Source organism: Salarias fasciatus, chromosome 7, assembly GCF_902148845.1.
Source record: "Salarias fasciatus chromosome 7, fSalaFa1.1, whole genome shotgun sequence".
NCBI lineage: Eukaryota > Metazoa > Chordata > Actinopteri > Blenniiformes > Blenniidae > Salarias > Salarias fasciatus.
Window position 1 is genome coordinate 13,485,305 of NC_043751.1, and position 20,305 is coordinate 13,505,609.

The window sequence follows — 20,305 nt, forward strand, 5'->3', positions numbered from 1 at the left end:
GGCCCATTTCCGCCACTTGAAAAAAAAAAACACCACACGGTAATTCATAATTATGAGATACTAAGTCGAAATTATGAGATAGTAAGTCATAATTATGAGATAGCAAGTCGAAATTATGAGATAGTAAGTCGAAATTATGAGATAACATCTGCGCATGCGCCCCATCACAACCGCTTCCTGTATGAAGATTGTATGAAGATTGAGTATTGAGTATCTGAATCTGAGTACTGAGTACTGAGGTCTGAGTACTATTGAGATCTGAGTACTAAACGGTAAAAAAATCTAAGCTACTGAGGGGCTGCTCCCGGAAACATCGAGTGGACGCGTCATTCGTGTTTTTTCAAAAGAAACCAAAGCCCATTTATGTTCAGAACGTATTTATTTTACACATAATTATATTATCCATACCTTGTGTGTAAAACCAGAAACAAACAGCTCAAAGTGAGGCCACGAAACAGCGGTCAAAGAGTGTGTGGCTCTCTCGGTAAGCTGTGTACCTGACAGGTCAGCACGCCTTTAAAAGTCATGCGTGACTCATGGTCTGGATGCGCCACCTACTGTGGAGACCAGGTACAACACGCTTTAATAAAGATCTGTCGTGTTGGGCTGTGAACTGCCGACAGCAATCTCTTGATAGTGACCACAGGTTTCCAGATGCAGTTGAAGTTGCAACCTCAGCCATATTATGGTTTTATCCTTTCCAACTCAGAGCTGCTTCTTGCTTAAAATCCATTCCAGGGTGTGTTTGCTACTATAATACCACGTGAATCAGCAAGCACATCAAGCATTTCATTTATTTCAGCCATAAATCTCAATGTACAGACAGTCTACTTCTGTGTTCACTTAACAGCTCCCTGGCAGCTCACAGCGCCAAAGATCTTGCGTGGGAGGCGGCTGCACTGAAGCGCATGCGCAGATCGTATCTCATAATTATGACTTAGTATCTCATAATTATGACTTACTATCTCATAATTTCGACTTACTATCTCATAATTATGACTTACTATCTCATAATTTCGACTTACTATCTCATAATTATGACTTACTATCTCATAATTTCGACTTACTATCTCACAATTATGACTTACGGTGTGGTGTTTTTTTTTTCAAGTGGCGGAAATGGGCTTCCATAGTTTCTAAATCTGAACAATCAGCATAAAAAAAGACAGTAATGTCAACATAAACTCAATTTTAATGATAGTTTCAGATGCCTGCTGGCTCCTTCAGTCTAGTTTTGGCCCATGTGCCTTATGTTTGACAACCCCTGATTCAGGGCATGAATGCACCAGGAAACCTTTAATATAGGGCAAATATATTTCCAGGAAGAAACTTGGTTTGATCTCAAGGTATTTAAGTTATACTCTAAGTATATGTCATAATTGTAATGTGTTCAAAGTATTCGTCCTCTACATTGACAGAACATTCAGTGATATCACAAAATATCATTGTTCTATCGCCAGGAAGAAATTAAAATGGACAGAGTTTAAACGTCTAAAATGATCTTTCTTACAAAAATATAACAAAAACAAAAACCTGAAATGAAACAATGATGAAATTCCTCAGCTAAACAAAAGAAAAATCAAAATGCACCAAAGCAATAGGTCTTCTCAAGTCAGGAACCTATTAAAAACTAAAATAATGTTCTGATTTTGTTGAGTCTTGACAAAAAAGTCATTAAACAAACAAGAACAGGCACTATAGGTAAATGGAAATCCTCTGAAAAGAAGCATTTTGGCATGTCGTGGTAATGTTACGGATCATTTTTCTACTCAATTGTCAAATTATGTGTTATCTCCAAACTATTGAACAAAATGTTATGGTGTTTGACATCCCTGACATAGATTTCTAGATTTCATATGAACCACTGAGTAGCCAAATAAACCTGTTTTCATGGTCAAAGGTAATTCCAGTTACTTTTTTCATGCAGGAGAAAATTAACATGCAATTTCTGAACTTCTGATAAAAAAAAAATATGCAATGCAAATTATAGAAAGATAAAAAAAAAAATCTAAAGCTCAGAAGAATAGAAATGTGACTTCATAAAGAAAAAAATCCAGATGACAATGACATTCAGACAAGCAAATAAAGGAGGCAATTTAGAGTGATCAGTTTATTTTCCCCTGTTAGGTGCCAAGGACTGAGGGAGATCATGCAAACTGTAGTAAGTTGTTTGTTGTACCGTAAATGATAGAGAAACCAATCTGAAACAGGGCATCAGCCAAACGATTGTTAACAAGACCCAATTTGCTATGAGGCTAACAATTGCCAGGAGGGCTGCTCCACACAGAATAAATAGCAAAAAAAGTTGAATATCAAATAAAACAGGATTTAAAAAAGTAAAGTATTAATATATAGAATTCTTAACAGTGACTAATAAAAGCACAGAAAGGACACAATTAAGAACCAAAACAAAGCATACATTATACATTATTCACAGGGAGGAGTGAATGAAAAATCTTCTGCGGCACTGCGTTGCACCTTTGGCAGTATGAGTTTGTCACTGGAGGAGTTCCTGCTGTTGATCTGGATATCATGGAGGGGTGAGAGACATTGTTTGGGATAGACCTCAGTTTGGACCGGATCCTCCTCTCTGAGACCACCTGAACAGAGTCCAGATCCACCCCCCACCACGCCACTGGCTTCTCTGGTTAGTTTGTTGCGCATAGTGTGTCGGCCACCCTGTTCCTCCTCAGATCCGCCACCAGCTCCTTGGTCTTTGTCACACTGATCTTCAGATAAGCCTTTAGCTAAAATCGAAAATCATCAACAGACGAACAGCATGTCACACCAGCTTTTGATGTTTCGCTTTGGCTTACATCAATAAAATGCAGTTCACTGAACAGAGATGTGTTACTGTGCAATAAAGCTGTGCTTAATCTTAGATATGGATTTACTCATTTCAAACCATGTTCTCTGAAATGCAGATTACAAATATTCCCAGATAAATTCATTGCTGTGGTCACAGCTCTGTTTTTGTCAATAACCATTTGTGAACAAACCAGAAACAACTGCTGCTGCTCAGATGTTGACACTACAAACAGACATCACTGCTTAATAATTCACCACCAGCCATTAATTGTGCCATGAGTCAAGCGGCGCCTCACTTGGGCTGACTCCACCCTGACCTTAAGCACCAGATGCTTTAAGCAGACTTTTAATCCTAATTCTCTTTGAATAAATAGCTGGCTCACACCTGCATCAGTTCAGCTTGTCTGCAACACACTCATGTCGCTTCAAACATGGCTAAAATAAAGAAACACTGTCTCAGTGAAATATTGCTACATTCCACTAAAAAGCTTTTGTCAAAAAATATGCACCAATAGAAATGTATGATGCTTTATTGAATTCAAGAAAGTAATTCAAATTAAGAGAAATTATGACAAGATAACACTCGTTTCCGTTTATAATTAACACATTTTCTTTAAGAAGTAAACCTACCAGGTGAAAATATCAAAGTGATTTCAGTATAAAGCACATCACACTAAAACAAAGGAACCTCTGACAGAACTTTTGAAGGAGGTCACAGAGGACCACCTCAGGCTCCTAAAAAGCCCTTGAATTTGCCGTTGGACTGTCTTGTTCTTTCACGCTTCAACTAACGCTGTGGTCTGTTGCCGGGCCTGCAGGCCACACTCAGCGTCAGTGTCTGTACAGATTCATTACACATTGATTTGTTGAATTTGTGGAACATCTTTATTTTTTGAAAGCTTTACAAACTGCAAGAGCTCAAAGTGCAGAGCTCCCAGGACAGGTGGGTGGGGACTGGAGCATAAGCAAGGCCTGGTCAGGTCTTTTTCTGCCAGGTGTCTGCCCTCTCCTCAGACACTGCAGTGAAAAAGAAGGCGCAAAATAAGATTTTTCAAATTAACAATGCATTGCAAATATGAATAAAGGGAGATATGGAAACACATACAGTGCCTCCACCTGTTTTTGTTCACTGTCAGCTGTGGTTTGCTCTCACCCGCATGTCCCATTATCAATATATTGTTGGAATTAATGGATTGATCTGGGGACAATGAAGGCCATCATATTTCCTTATCCTGATGCTAGGGAGCCTTATCCTGGCATGTTCGATTCTATTACTGCTTATTTCTAAGATTCAGCAGAATTTGACACTGAATTAAAGGATCTCCTCAGTATTTGAGTTTTCAGCTTCAAAGGTATTAGAGGAGCTCCATCCATACTATCTGGTACGTCTTTCTTGTATTGCCACCTAGTGTCAGTTCAGTGTATGCAATTAAAAGTCACTGAAAAAGAGCAATACACTTTCTAATGTCACGTTGATTAGTCCTTAAAACAGTAAGTCAAAAATAGTTCAAGACACTAGATAAATACAAAAACAGTTTAATTGCATGTTTCATTTTAAAAGCACATTTTCAAAGACAGGTAAAAAAATAAAGAAATTAAAAAAATGTGAGGACAGCTGGACGACAACAAGAACAACAACAACAACAAGAACAACAACAACAACAATAACAATGATAAAATCCAGTAATAACATCAGTTGATTATGATTTTTACCTATTTTAAAACATTCACATTAATACTGCGGAGATGGATGTTTTTTGCTTATTTTGTGAGCTTGTACTATTGTGAATGTTTAGGATAATTCTTGTGTGGTCACATGTTCACTGTCAGATTTGTCTCATAGTTTCATCTTTGACTCTGAAAAAAACTTATTAAAAGAAACAATATGGCAGAACATAGCAAATCAAAACATTCAGGAATGGTCGAGTGAAAAATAAATTTGGTACAGAGTAAATATTCTTCCTGAGTATTAAGCAGTTAAATGTCAGTGATACATTATAGCTATAGACACATCATTTGTTTTTGAAAAAAAAAAACTGGAATTGTTCCAGACAAGCTGTATTTTGATTTCTTTAAATTCGGTGACGCCACAAAAATAAACATTATTTTCTGAATTTCACAAACAGGCTCAACATATTATTTTTCATGTCATTCGCGTTTAGCTTTCCTCCCAGGGAAAATGATTCTCCACATTAATTTTACAACTGAGATGCAAATGAATAACAACAGCAAAACTGCTGCAAACAAAGCTGCAAGAACATCAATGGAGTTGTAAGCAATCCAGGACATTTTGAGGGACTGCGTCCGCAGATGACGAGCCCCTTTATGTCTCATCACGTACTCTATCCAGAACACTGCCTTATCCAGAGGCTTCACAGGCTGATCTCTTTGCAGTCTGGAGAGCTTTTGCATGTTTTCCCGGTAAGTGGAGTTGTGAAGAACTGCTTCCAGTGCCTCTGCAAGGACGTGTCTATCCAGCGTAGCAATATTCACAACCACAGCTCCTCCCTTTGCTTTGAGTCTGGAGAGATTGTCAGGCTGATCGAAAAATAGAGGAATTCCAACGACAGGGACGCCATGGTAAATGGCTTCCTGAACTCCGTTGGTGCCTCCATGGGCCACGAACGCTCTGATTTTGGGATGTCCTAGGAGGTCATTCTGTGGCAGCCAGTCGACCGTTAATGTATTGTTGCCCAGGTTTGCAAGTCTTTCTCCTGTATACCTCCATATTACCTTCTGAGGCAGCTGAGCAAAGGCTGCAGCGATTTCTTCAGAGATATGTGCAGGAAGTTTCCCTACTAAAGTTCCAAGGGTCATAATAACAATTCCATGATCTCCTGAACTCTGCACAAACTCCTCCAGGTCGGCAGGGAGAGGTTTTGAGGGTTTGCACTGAAATCCACTTATGTAAACTATGTTTGGCATTGTAGGACGTGGAAACTCAAAGATGAAGTCGTTTCTCATGAGCCATATGTCAGCTTCCAGGAAAAATGTTGAGTAGTCCACATCAGGACCAAAGTACCTCCTCACTACAGGTTTATAATTTGGCTCCGAGATGGTTGATAAACTATAAATCCCAAGAATATAGGCCAAAACATTGATTATTCTTTGAGGGAAGGTCATCTTATCCGTCAACTCTGTTGAGGAGAAGGGAACGTAGGACAGAGGAGAGGGAGCAATGAGGAAGTGTGCTTCACCTTGAATGGTCCACCTGACATTATAAACAAGAGGGAGTTCAAGCCGACGTGCCAGAATTGCCCCGCCACCGATGCCGGGGTCTGTCAATACTAAATCATACTTGGCATTGCGGAGGGATTGCATCAAGCTTTCATCTTCAAACATCTGAACGACTATATCACTCACTTTCTTATGAAACTCAGTAAACTGCTTGATAACCAACTGCCTCATCTCAAAAATTAGCCAGAACAGAGTCCACCAAGATGAGTCCTTGCTCTGCAGCCGGACCGCCAGCTGTTGAGATACAACAGTGTCAAAGTTTTCCTTAAATCCGCAGAGACCGGGAATGGTGACAGAAGTGTACACGGGTGACTTTTCACTGATATACCAACTGTCGGACTCCCGGATCACGGTTATCTCATGACCTTTGGAATGCAGCTCCTCTATGAGGATCCTCATGTTCACCCAGTGGCTCCCGTCCAATGGGAAGACAAGAATCTTGCCCGCAAAGGCGGTGGTGAGTTGAATCCACAACAGAGAGAGCAGGGATAAATGGTGCACCTTCATGGTGACTCTCGGATACCTTCAGAAAACACACACAAATGATGTTTACAACTGATTGTGTGGCATTCAAAACCATACCAGGAGTTCATGCAATAATACAAAAAAAAAAAAAAAAAAAACTAAAGATCAGTTGAACTGTACCTTCTCGAGCAAGCATTCTTACCGTGTAAGTCCACTGCCTCAGGGAAGGTCACCAAACTGTCACTGGTGTATCTTTGCTCAGAGAAGTTTTGTAGCAGGTGTAGTACACTTCAGAGTCGAGTCTTCAGTGCTTTGACTATCTGCAGTGCAGCTTCAAATCTGATACCAGATAAGAGCCCTGTTGCACAACATGCGTACTGCCAATGGAATTCCTTTCACTCACGACTCCCAGTGTAAAACAAAACAACTTTATCTGTTGTGCCATCTAGTGTCACAAAAATGTAGGACTATCAAATGTAGAGAATAACTACTTTGTGACTAAGTTAAACTTTTTTGTAAAACTCCAGCCTAATCCAGTGTCACACTGCTGTCCTGAGCTTGTAAATACGTTTGTCCTCCGAACATAAAAGATCATGCAGGGTATTCACCACTGAGACGTCTTTGTACCATGGCCCAGACAGCTTGACCTGGAACAGCTAAAATATACAATATATATTGCACTAAAACAAAATACCAAAAAACCACAAAAGTGCATTTGACAATATGCACTCTATGCTGAAGAGACATTTTGGTCATATTAATGGTAAAGTCAGTACATTATCCAGAAAAAGAAAAAAATATAAGGATGAATATCAGTCCCATCCAAACACCACTATATGTCTGTACCACTGTATAGGTGGAGTGGCAACACTGCATGCATGGAAAATAATTAGATACAGGAGAAACAAAACACCAGAAAAGTAAGAGGTGGTGTAAAAAAAGAGATAAAGAACTGGATAAGCTTTTTTTCTGCTGGGCTATTTAGCACCGGTAGGTTTCATGGTCTCCTCCCTGACCTGCCACCTTAAAGTGGTGGGGGAGTTTGTGTGCCCGCGTGATCCCAGGAGCTATGTTGTCCAGGGCTTTATGCCCCTGGCAGGGTGTCCCATGGCAAACAGGTCCTGGGTGATGGGCCAGACTGAGGGCAGGTCAAAAGCTCCTATGATGAAGTCACAATCAAGGTCCGTGATGTTGCCCAGCATGGCGCAGCCGGGGCCCCACCCTGGAGGCAATCCTGGGGTTGGGGCTCGCAAGCGAGCGCCTGGTGGTCCGGCCTTTGCCCACGGGGCCCGTTCGGGCTCAGCCCGAAGGGGCAACATGGTCCCGCCCTCCAGTGGACCCACCACCCGCCGAGGGAACCGTAGGGGGCCGGTTGCAATGTAGATTGGGTGGCAGCCGACGGCAGGGTGCCCGGCGACCCGATCCTCAGACACAGAGACTAGGGACATGGAATGTCACCTCGTTGGGGGGGAAGGAGCCCAAGCTTGTGAGGGAGGTCAAGAGGTACCGGCTGGATATAGTCGGGCTCACCTCCACACACAACCGGGGCTCTGGAACCCAATCTCTCGAAGGGCTGGACTCTCCACTTTTCTGGCGTTGCCCACGGTGAGAGGCGGCGGGCTGGTGTGGGTTTGCTTGTAGCCCCACAGCTCAGCCGCCATGTGTTGGAGTTCACCCCAGTGAACGACAGGGTCGCATCTCTGCGCCTTCGGGTAGGGGACAGGTGCCTCACTGTTGTCTCGGCTTACGGGCCGAACAGCAGTGCAGAGTACCTGGCCTTCTTGGAGTCCCTGGGAGGGGTGCTGGACAGCGCTCCGATTGGGGACTCCATTGTTCTACTGGGGGACTTCAACGCTCACGTGGGCAGCAACAGAGAGACCTAGAGGGGGGTGATTGGGACGCACGGCCTCCCTGATCTAAACCCAAGTGGTGTTCTGTTATTGGACTAGCCACAGTTTCTCCATAACAAACAAGCACAGGGGTGTCCATAAGTGCACTTGGCACCAGGACACTCTAGGTCGAGGTTGATGATGGACTTGTCGGTGATGATCGTGTCATCTGACCTATGGCTGTGTGTTTTGGACACTCGGGTGAAGAGAGGAGCAGAGCTGTCGACCGATCACCACCTGGTGGTGAGTTGGATTCGCTGGCGAAGAAGGATGCCAGACAGACTTGGCAGACCCAAACGTGTTGTGAGGGTCTGCTGGGAACGTCTTGTGGAACCCTCTGTCAGTATGGTTTTCAACTCTCACCTCCGGGAGAACTTCTCTCATATACAAAGGAAGGCTGGGGACATTGAGTCCGAGTGGACCATGTTCTCCACCTCCATTGTCGAAGCAGCTGCCCGGAGCTGTGGTTCTAAGTTCTCTGCAGTGGCAGCTGCTGGTCTTCCAAAGAGGGGAAGCTCATTTTCAGCATACATTGTAATATGTGTGTTTTTTTGTATGTAAATTCTATTAGCTGTCATGCCTTTTGCATGCCCTGTAAAAGTTAGACAGATGCCCAAAGCCCACTTCTGACCAGACAACACATCCCTGAAATGGTTTCATCCAGAGGCATGGCCAGCAGTAGGCTACATTTTATTGGTGACAGCACTTCAGTCAGCAGCTCACTTGTCATATCAGGACAGCTGAAAAGACCTGTTATTTTTCCCCACCTTTTGCACCAGCTCAGTCTTCGGAGTTGATCTGTCCTGCAGTTTAACACCAATTTTCTCTTCGTAAGGAAGAATATCAAATGATTTCACCAAAATCCGGTCCACAACATTCACATTGTCTGCCGTTGTGTGCAGCTTGCGAGCAGCTGGAGCTGCTGGAGGCTCGAGTGCTGTGTGACAGCCTGAGCGTGAGAGTGAGAGACGGGGAGAAGCTCCAGCTGCTGGTCGAGGACAGGAACCGCAGAGTGACCTAAACAAGTCTCCAAACACAACGCTAATCGTTTTTCACAAACAGAAAGTCTCCGAGGATCAGTGAAGCCTCCGAATCAACTCAGAACAACAGAGTGAAAAACTTCAGAAGCCCTTTGGTGCATTTTTTTTACTTCAAGATCAGTGATTTGCTCATTTCGCTGTCAATCAAGCTTCAGACAGATCATCCAATCACAGCACGCAGAAGCCCGACGTCCAAGGCCAGCCCCTGCCATTGACCCCCATTGAAGCTCAGTAGTTCGATGCCAAGCATTATCCAATGAGCGTCCAGTTTCACTGCATTGGAACAACACACTCTAGCTTCCGCATGGACGCTCAGCGTCCGGCTGTTTAAAGTGCCGTGCCGCTGCCAGGAGGAGTGAGAAAAAAGCCGAGTCAATTACCTGAGATAAGTAGTTGATTCTGAACAAAAGATGAACGTGTTGTAGAGTATATTTAGTCAATGAAATGTACACACAACAGAAAATATTGGACCACTTATTTTTTTGACATCTTAGGGGAAGTTGAGCTTCCCTTGCAGTCTTAGAGCAATCGCCACTGGTTCTCTGGTGCCTGTCGTGGCGGCAACCACTGAACCCGGTGGTGGACACCGGAAGTAAGAACTGCCAACAAGCTGAAGAAGGAGTCCTTTTGAGCCTTGTTGGCTCATGGGACTCCAGAAGCAGCTGACAGGTACTGGCAGGCCAAGCGAACTGCAGCCCGAGCGGCTGTGGAGGCAAAAACTCGGGTCTGGGAGGAGTTCAGGGAGGCCATGGAGGAGGACTACAGGTCAGCCTCGAAGAAATTCTGGCAAACCGTCCGGCGCCTCAGGAGGGGAAAGCAGGTCTCCACTAACACTGTTTATAGTGGAGGTGGGGAGTTGCTGACCTCAACCGGGGATATTTTTGATCGGTGGAAGGAATACTTCAAGGACCTCCTCAATCCCATCACCACGTCTTCCGTGGAGGAAGCAGAGGCTGAGGTCTCAGAGGTGGACTCGTCCATCACCCAAGCCGAAGTCACCAAGGTGGTTGGTAAGCTCCTTGGTGGCAAGGCACTGGGGGGTCGATGAGATTCGCCCTGAGTGCCTAAAGTCTCTGGATGTGCAGGGACTGTTTTGGCTGACACATCTGTACAACATCGAGTGGCGGTCGGGGAAGGTGCCTCTGGATTGGCAGTTCCCCTTTTTAAAAAGGGGGACCGGAGGGTGTGCTCCAACTATAGGGGGATCACACTCCTCAGCCTAACTGGGAAAGTCTATTCCAGGGTACTGGAGAGGAGGATTCGACCGACAGTCGAACCTCGGATTCAGGAGGAACAGTGCAGTTTTCGCCCTGGTCGCGGAACAGCGGACCAGCTCTATACCCTCCATAGGGTGCTAGAGGGTTCGTGGGAGTTCACCCAACCAGTTCACGTGTTTTGTGGACTAAGAGAAGGTGTTCAACCGCATCCCTCGTGGTGCCTTGTGGAGGGTGCTTCGGGAATACGGAGTCCGTGGTCCCCTGATAAGGGCCGTCTGGTCTCTGTATGACCGGAGTAGGAGTCTGGTCCGCATTGCCGGCAGGTCAGACCTGTTCCCGGTGCATGTTGGACTCCGGCAGGGCTGCCCTTTGTCACCGGTTCTGTTAATAATATTTATGGACAGAATTTATAGGTGCAGCCAGGGTAGGGGTGTGCGATATGACGATATAAGATCGTTAAGGATATTAACGTTGACACGATCTCATAAATCAGAAAGATCGTTAAATCGTCGGGCACGTTCTCCTCCTCGTTCTTTTTTCACCAATATATTATATTTTTTTGGAGTGATGATGTTACCTGAAAGCTTCAGATAATATCAACTAAATATTACCTCTAGTGCAGTTATCCACATACATAATAGATACATGCGGAGCAACATTAATGATGATGGAAAAAAAAAACAAAAAAAAAAACGCAAAATTTAGCGACTTTTTCTGGTGCTCTGGAGACGTGACAGGACGTCTCCTTGCTGTCCTCAAGGAGCAGCGGGTGCTGCAGTGAGCCCCTCCCCCATCCCAAAGCACTCACAAGCGGTCAGTCTCACGCAGCGCTCCCTGCTGCAGTCAGAGCAGAGAGGAGAGCCACGCCACTCCGCCTCCACACTTCAAATGAATCGAGTGTGCGCAAATCCGCGGCTGCTCCCGTCTTGGGTCACAGAGCTGTATGGACATGTTAAATGTTTCTTCACTGTCACACTTTAGTCAGTTCACTTGTAGTTCTAAGCATATTTAGGGTGTTTTTAGCTCACTTTTTGCTTCTCCCATGACGTAATTCCTTTCTCCTACAGCGTCCATTACAATTACATGCAAATTGCCAATTATAAAAATTAGGCGATGACATCATCTAGCGACTTCTAGCGACTTTTAGGGTAGCCAACAGCGAATTTTCTTACTGGGGAGTTGGCAACACTGGTTCAGGGATGTGAAGGCAGCTAACAACGAGCGGGGCGCTGTGGAGCTTTTCTGACTGGAACTACTGCTGGGTGGAGGCTGTGTCAGGCAAAGCTGGTTTACAACAGCAGTACGGGATCTACGAGAGACCAGCCACCATAAAGAAACACCCCGAAAAGCTAAGGGAGAGACGCTGAAGCTATCACCGATGCTAATGCTAGCTAGCGAGCTACCGCTAGCAGTTCACAAGCTAGCATGAGGGATTTTATATACAACAAATCACAGAAATGTGAAAAGACACTTAGTGAACTTACCATCAAGTTAACAGCTGAAATGGCCCTTTAGTCTGATAACTAGTGGAATGTCTTTGATTTAAAGGGGTCATATTATGCAAAATTAACTTTAAAAAGGTGTCTTTACAGTCATATTGCCTTCCAGAGCCTCTGTATGATCCCCCAGAAGTGAAAAATGCAGTCACCTCCCTCAATTGTGCACTCCACTTTTAAGAAAATATACACTCAAACACGCGGTTCTGAAATCTTCTTCTTCTCGATGTCATGAAGAGGAACACCACTACCCCCCGGAAGAGAATCCAGCCTTTGGCCGGCCCCCGGACAGGTCGCTCATTTCGGCTGTATTTTTTCATCCATCGCCAGTGTTTTCATAAAGTCAGCTCATCAGCCGTCTTCAGGTGGGTCAGCTGACGAGCTGACAGTTTTTGCTAACTTAGCCACAATTAGCTCGGATGGGAACATAGCGGAGCTCCTCTCCCCAGCAGAGAGGCACTTTGAGTCGGCCGCGGCTGTGACAGTGCCCGGTCGTCTGACTTCCAGGGGCGAGGTGGGGCCGATTGGATAAACGGCCCGGAGCTTCTCCACGGAAGCTGGTCCCGAAGACGGCAGAGACGCACGACTCGCGCGCGGCCGCTCCTCTCCTCGCCGGGAGGCTGCTAAGCTCCGGTGCCCAGTGGAGGCGCGGGGCGCAAAGTCAGCACACACCGGCAGCGTCGTCCGGATGAAGAGGGGTGCTCCTCGGAGAGGCTGTAGTGCTCTCGATATCACACGAACAACACATGATATAAACAGAAAATAAAAAAAACACCACATTTCGCTTCAGCGAAGTCGCTCTGCTCGTCCAGCCACATTGATCTGTAATTTATAGTACTTCCAGCAAGGATGAGTACATGGTTATGTTTTGATCTCAAATGAGTGCTTTTCTTTATCCAAGAGTTCCTTTTGTATCGTTCATTCTATATAAAAACGGTAATTTCCGCGTTTGCTACTGTCTGGGACCCTGTTGAGCTGATTCTCGTGCCTCCCGAGGCGGCGTAATAACAACATATAGGAAAAAGTTTACGTCCGTGAGGTCGTGCATTGTGTTTTATTTTGAAACTTGTGGTGTAACTTCCTGTAAGGTGCTTTCTTAACGACAGTGAATTTACGAGGTGGGCGTGGCCAGATGCGTTCAAGTTCATCACGGAAAATAGGCTGTCAAAAACAGGCTGTTCTGAAGAAGGCTCCTCAGAGCCACTTTTTAGAATGCTCAAACTCCGAACATAGGACGAATTTGGGGCAAACAAACTTATATACTATGTTTTTGGGCGTCCGTGACCTATATGACGTGACTGAAAAATAGCATAATATGACTCCTTTAATGGGATTATGAGGGGCTGTATTTCAATGGAGACAGAGCCCTCTAGTGGTCATATAGCGCAACTATTAAAACTATATCCCATTAAAACTGTGCTAAAACGCTATTTGATGTGTTTAGTTTTTTGTGTTACAAAAGTGTACTTTATTGTTCATTATCTTTTACCTCATTTTTAAAAAGAGATAAAAGCTCAAATCTCTGAACAAAAAATTGTTCTCAAACAGCTGTATTATTCACTCAGGTTATAGATATTAAAGTTAAATTGTTTTTGTTCTAAATTGTTGCCCAAGAGGTAACCAGCTAAGTTTGCATTTTTATTGACCCTTTTTAATAATCTATTTGGTGTGTTTAGTTTTTGTGCTACAAAAGTGCGCTCTATTGCTTTTCATTACTTTTTATGTTTGTGTTAATTGCACAATTTGATTAGAAAAAAACTGTACTATTTAAATAAAAGCCAGTTTCTTTAGTTTAAATTTTCTTTTTTTTTCTTTGAGGGTTTTACATGTTTAAATACATTTTATACGTTTTATATGTTTAACATTGGGGAAAAATGGTCAAACTTGCAGATTAGTCTAGAAAAATCTATATAAAAAAGAGTCGTGATAAAATCGTGATTGTGATATTGATTTAAAAAAATCGTGATATGACATTTTTGCCATATCGCCCACCCCTAAGCCAGGGGCTGGAGAGGGTCCAGTTCGGGGACCACAGGATTTCATCTCTGCTTTTTGCAGATGATGTTGTCCTGTTGGCTTCATCGAACCCGGACCTACAGCATGCACTGCGGCGGTTTGCAGCCGAGTGTGAAGCAACAGGGATGAGGATCAGCACCTCCAAATCCAAGGCCATGGTCCTCGACCGGAAGAGGGTGGCCTGCCCTCTCCAGGTCGGTGGAGAGACTCTGGCCCAAGTGGAGGAGTTTAAGTATCTTTGGGTCTTGTTCACGAGTGGGGGACGGATGGAGCGTGCGATTGACAGGCGGATCGGTGCAGCATCTGCAGTGACGCGGTCGTTGTATCAGTCCGTCATGGTGAAGAAGGAGCTGAGCCGAAAGGTGAAGCTCTCGATTTACAGGTCAATCTACATTCCCACCCTCATCTATGGTCTTGAACTTTGGGTCATGACCGAAAGGACAAGATCCCGGATACAAGCGGCTAAAATGAGCTTCCTCCGTAGGGTGGCTGGGCACTTCCTTAGAGATAGGGTAAGGAGCTCAGTCACTAGGGAGGAGCTCGGAGTAGAGCCGCTAGTCCTCCACATCGAGAGGGACCAGCTGAGGTGGCTCGGGCACCTCTTTAGGATGCCTCCTGGACGCCTCCCTGGGGAGGTGTTCCGGGCATGTCCCACCAGGAGGACACCCCGGGGAAGACCCAGGACACACTGGAGAGACTATGTCTCTCGGCTGGCCTGGGAACGCCTTGGGATCCTCCCAGAGGAGCTGGAGGAAGTGTCTGGGGACACGGAAGTCTGGGCATCGTTGCTTAGACTGCTGCCCCCGCGACCCGGTCCCAGATAAGCGGTGGAAAATGGATGGATAGTTTCATGGCTGGTTATTAAATGAACATTTGGGGTAATGGCTGACTCTGTTAAGAATATTTCCACAATCCTGGAAATATTTTGTGTGCAACCTACAGGGCTATGGGTAAATATTGCATGCTGGCGATTTCAGAATTATTAATCAGAATAGACATAATTCTGTCCTGGAATCCACCTCATGGAATCAGGAACACTCCAGAAATTATTGTCTGTGAACTCAGTGTGCAGTGCAACTTAAAAAAGTAAGTTGTGATCCAAACCCTGTAAAGTCTGTCAAATCTTTTCCCAAATGTAATATTCTCCTCTTAACATAACGCTATTAGTCACCATCACATATGAGGAGCTGTTAGAGCCACTTTTCACCAGCAGAACAATTGGTTCACCAAAAGCAAGGTCATTTAATATTGTTTAATATTTTTTCTAGTTTGGACTGCATCAGGTCAACCATTAATTTTATTACTTTAGGCTGCAGTGAACCCATTAACTGGACTTTTCTGCTTTCTTCTCCTCGCATCACTTCATATGTGACAATATCATGTTATTAAATTTATGTGTCTGTAACTTAAGCAGGAATTTCTGTCCGTGAAACTGTAAACACCTGATATCTTCATTAAGTCTGCATCATGTTTGTTTGTTGTCTGATGTCAACTTTGCTGTTCGCAGTCATTTATCTTTTTCTGTCTTTCTTCCCCAAACCTCAATCTTAAAGGCACCACTTTCACTTTGCGCTGCAGGTTCAAAACATCCATCCATTTTCTACCGCTTATCCGGGGCCGGGTCGCAGGGGCAGCAGTCTTAGCAGGGATGCCCAGACTTCCCTGTCCCCAGACACTTCCTCCAGCTCTTCCGGGAGGAAGCTCATTTCAGCCGCTTGTATAAGGGATTTTGTCCTTTCGGCCATGACCCAAAGCTCATGACCATAGATGAGGGTGGGAACGTAGATTGACCGGTAAATCAAGAGCTTTGCCTTTCGGCTCAGCTCCTTCTTCACCACGACGAACCGATACAACGACTGCATCACTGCAGCCGCTGCACCGATCCGCCTGTCAGTCTCACGTTCCATCCGTTCCCCACTCGTGAACACGACCCCGTGAACAAGTGCAGAGCTCCCAGGACAGGTGGGTGGGGACTGGAGCATAAGCAAGGCCTAGTCAGGCCTTTTTCTGTCAGGTATCTGCCTTCTCCTCAGAATCTGCAGTGAAAAAGAAGGTGCAAAATAAGATTTTTCAAATCAACAATGCATTGCAAATATGACTAAATGGAGATTTGCAAAGATACAGTACCTCCTCCTGTTTTTGTCCACTGCCAGCTGGGGTTTGCCCTCACCCCCATGTCCCATAATCAATACATTGTTAGAAAGAATTAAAGGATTGATCTGGGGACTATGAAGGCCATGATATTTCCTTATCCTGATTCTAGGGAGCCTTATCCTGGCATGTTCGATTCTATTACTGCTTATTTCTAAGATTCAGCAGAATTTGACACAGAACGAATGGATCTCCTCACTATTTCTGAGTTTTATGAATGAGTGATTGATTCCAAAATATGCTCATATATAGCAGTGGCCTGACCAGCTTTCCACAAATAAAACACTTTTTCAGTAATGCCTTAAAAACCTCTTCAGGCCAGCTTCAAAGGTATAAGAGGAGCTCCATCCAGTACCGGTATATCTTTCTTGTATTGCCACCTAGTGTCAGTTCAGTGTATGCAATTAAAAGTCACTGAAAAAGAGCAATTCACTCTCTAATGTCACGTTGATTATTCCTTAAAACCGTAGGTCAAAAATAATTCAAGACACTAGATGAATACTAAAACAGTTTAATTGCATGTTTCTTTTTTAAAGTACATTTTCAAAGACAGGTTAAAAAAAAAGATTCCAGAATAAGAAATTAATAAAAAATGTGAGAAGGACAGCTGGACGACAACAACAACAACAACAACACAATGATAAAATGCAGTAATACATCAGTTGAACATCAGTTGATTATGATCTTTACCTATTTTAAAACATTCACATTAATACAGCTGAGATGGATGTTTTTTGCTTATTCTGTGAGCTTGTACTATCGAGAATGTTTAGGATAATTCTTGTGTGGTCACATGTTCACTGTCAGATCATCAATTTCATCGTTGACTCTGAAAAAAACTTATTAAAAGAAACAATATGGCAGAACATAGCTAATCAAAACATTCAGGAATGGTCGAGTTAAAAAAAACTTGGTACATAGTGAATATTGTTCCTGAGTATTAAGCGGACACACTGTATTTTGATTTCTTTAAATTCAGTGACGTCACGTTTGAATTTCACAAACAGGCTCAACATATTATTTTTCATGTCATTCGCGTTTAGCTTTCCTCCCAGGGAAAATGATTCTCCACATTAATTTTACAACTGAGATGCAAATGAATAACAACAGCAAAACTGCTGCAAACAAAGCTGCAAGAACATCAATGGAGTTGTAAGCAATCCAGGACATTTTGAGGGACTGCGTCCGCAGATGACGAGCCCCTTTATGTCTCATCACGTACTCTATCCAGAACACTGCCTTATCCAGAGGCTTCACAGGCTGATCTCTTTGCAGTCTGGAGAGCTTTTGCATGTTTTCCCGGTAAGTGGAGTTGTGAAGAACTGCTTCCAGTGCCTCTGCAAGGACGTGTCTATCCAGCGTAGCAATATTCACAACCACAGCTCCTCCCTTTGCTTTGAGTCTGGAGAGATTGTCAGGCTGATCGAAAAATAGAGGAATTCCAACAACAGGGACGCCATGGTAAATGGCTTCCTGAACTCCGTTGGTACCTCCATGGGCCACGAACGCTCTGATTTTGGGATGTCCTAGGAGGTCATTCTGTGGCAGCCAGTCGACCGTTAAAGTATTGTTGCCCAGGTTTGCAAGTCTTTCTCCTGTATACCTCCATATTACCTTCTGAGGCAGCTGAGCAAAGGCTGCAGCGATTTCCTCAGAGATATGTGCAGGAAGTTTCCCTACTAAAGTTCCAAGGGTCATAATAACAATTCCATGATCTCCTGAACTCTGTACAAACTCCTCCAGGTCGGCAGGGAGAGGCTTTGAGGGTTTGCACTGAAATCCACTTATGTAAACTATGTTTGGCATTGTAGGACGTGGAAACTCAAAGATGAAGTCGTTTCTCATGAGCCATATGTCAGCTTCCAGGAAAAATGTTGAGTAGTCCACATCAGGACCAAAGTACCTCCTCACTACAGGTTTATAATTTGGCTCCGAGATGGTTGATAAGCCATACATTCCAATAATATAGGACAAAACATTGATGATCCTTTGAGGGAAGGTCATCTTATCCGTCATCTCTGTTGAAGTAAAGGGAATGTAGGACAGAGGAGAGGGAGCAATGAGGAAGTGCGCTTCACCTTGAATGGTCCACCTGACATTATAAACAAGAGGGAGTTCAAGCCGACGTGCCAGTATTGCCCCACCACCAATGCCGGGGTCTGTCAATACTAAATCATACTTGGCATCGCGGAGGGATTGCATCAAGCTTTCATCTTCAAACATCTGAACGACTATATCACTCACTTTCTTATGAAACTCAGTAAACTGCTTGACAACCAACTGCCTCGTCTCAAAAATTAGCCAGAATAGAGTCCACCAAGATGAGTCCTTGCTCTGCAGCCGGACCGCCAGCTGTTGAGATACAACAGTGTCAAAGTTTTCCTTAAATCCGCCGAGACCGGGAATGGTGACAGAAGTGTACATGGGTGACTTTTCACTGATATACCAACTGTCGGACTCCCGGATCACAGTTATCTCATGACCTTTGGAATGCAGCTCCTCTATGAGGATCCTCATGTTCACCCAGTGGCTCCCGTCCAATGGGAAGACAAGAATCTTGCCCGCAAAGGTGGTGGTGAGTTGAATCCACAACAGAGAGAGCAGGGATAAATGGTGCACCTTCATGGTGACTCTCGGATACCTTCAGGAAACACACACAATTGATGTTTACCACTGATTGTGTGGCATTCAAAACTATACAAAGAGTTCATGCAATAATACTTTAAACCCTTAAGATCAGTTGAACTTTACCCTCTCGAGCAAGCATTCTTACCGTACAGTATAAATCCACTGCCTCAGGGAAGGTCACCAAACTGTCACTGGTGTATCTTTGCTCAGAGAAGTTTTGTAGCAGGTGTAGCACACCTCAGAGTCGAGTCTCCAGTGCTTTGACTATCTGCAGTGCAGCTTCAAATCTGATACCAGATAAGAGCCCTGTTGCACAACATGCGTACTGCCAATGGAATTCCTTTCACTCAGGACTCTCAGTCTCAAACAAAACAACTTTATCTGTTGTGCCATCTAGTGTCACAAAAATGTAGGACTATCAAATGTAGAGAATAACCACTTTGTGACTAAGTCAAACTTTTTTGTAAAACTCCAGCCTAATCCAGTGTCACACTGCTGTCCTGAGCTTGTAAATATGTTTGTCCTCTGAACATAAAAGACCATGCGGGGTGTTCACCACTGAATGGACTTCGTACAATGGCCATGACAGCTTGACCTGAAACAGCTAAAAAAAATAAATAAAAATAGCTCACCACAACAAAATACCAAAAAAAAAAAACCACATACGTAAGTGCATTTGACAATATGCACTCTATGCTGAAGAGAAGTTTTGGTCATATTAATGGTAAAGTCAGTACATTATCCAGAAAAAGAAAAAATGTGGATGAATATCAATCCCATCCAAACACCACTATATGTCTGCTCCACTGCATAGGTGGAGTGGCAACATCACATGCATGGAAAATAATTCGATACAGGAGCAACAAAACACCATAAAAAAGAGATAAAAAACTGGATAAACTTTTTTTCTGCTGGGCTATCTAGCACAGGTTAAGTTGCATGACTGGTTCTTAAATGAACATTTGGGGTAATGGTTAACTCTGTTAAGACGCTTTCCACAATTCTGGAAATGTTTTGTGTGCAATGTACAGGGGCGTTGGTAAATTTTGTATGCTGGTGATTTCAGAATTATTATTTTCAGAATTATTCAGTGCAACTAAGAAATGTAAGTTGTGATCAAAACCCTGTAAAATTTGTAAAATCTTTTCCCAAATGTAATATTCTCCTCTTAACATAACGCTCTTAACTAATCACCATCACATATGAGGAGCCATTGGAGCCACTTAACACCAGCGAAACACTTGGTTCTCCAAAAGAAAGGTCATCAAGGTCAGCTTGATACGCTCTTGTTTAATAAATCTAGTAGTTTGGACTGCATCAGGTCAACCCTTTATTTTGATTATTTTAGACTGCAGTAA

General features: G+C 43.8%; 2 pseudogenes; both read right to left on the minus strand.

Annotated features, from left to right (window-relative positions):
• Nucleotides 1–4,374: 4,374 nt before the first annotated feature.
• Nucleotides 4,375–6,824, minus strand: LOC115392465 (UDP-glucuronosyltransferase 2C1 pseudogene; annotated as a pseudogene).
• Nucleotides 6,825–16,842: 10,018 nt separating this feature from the next.
• On the minus strand, nucleotides 16,843–19,227 carry LOC115392445 (UDP-glucuronosyltransferase 2A1 pseudogene; annotated as a pseudogene).
• Between the last annotated feature and the right edge of the window lie 1,078 nt (nucleotides 19,228–20,305).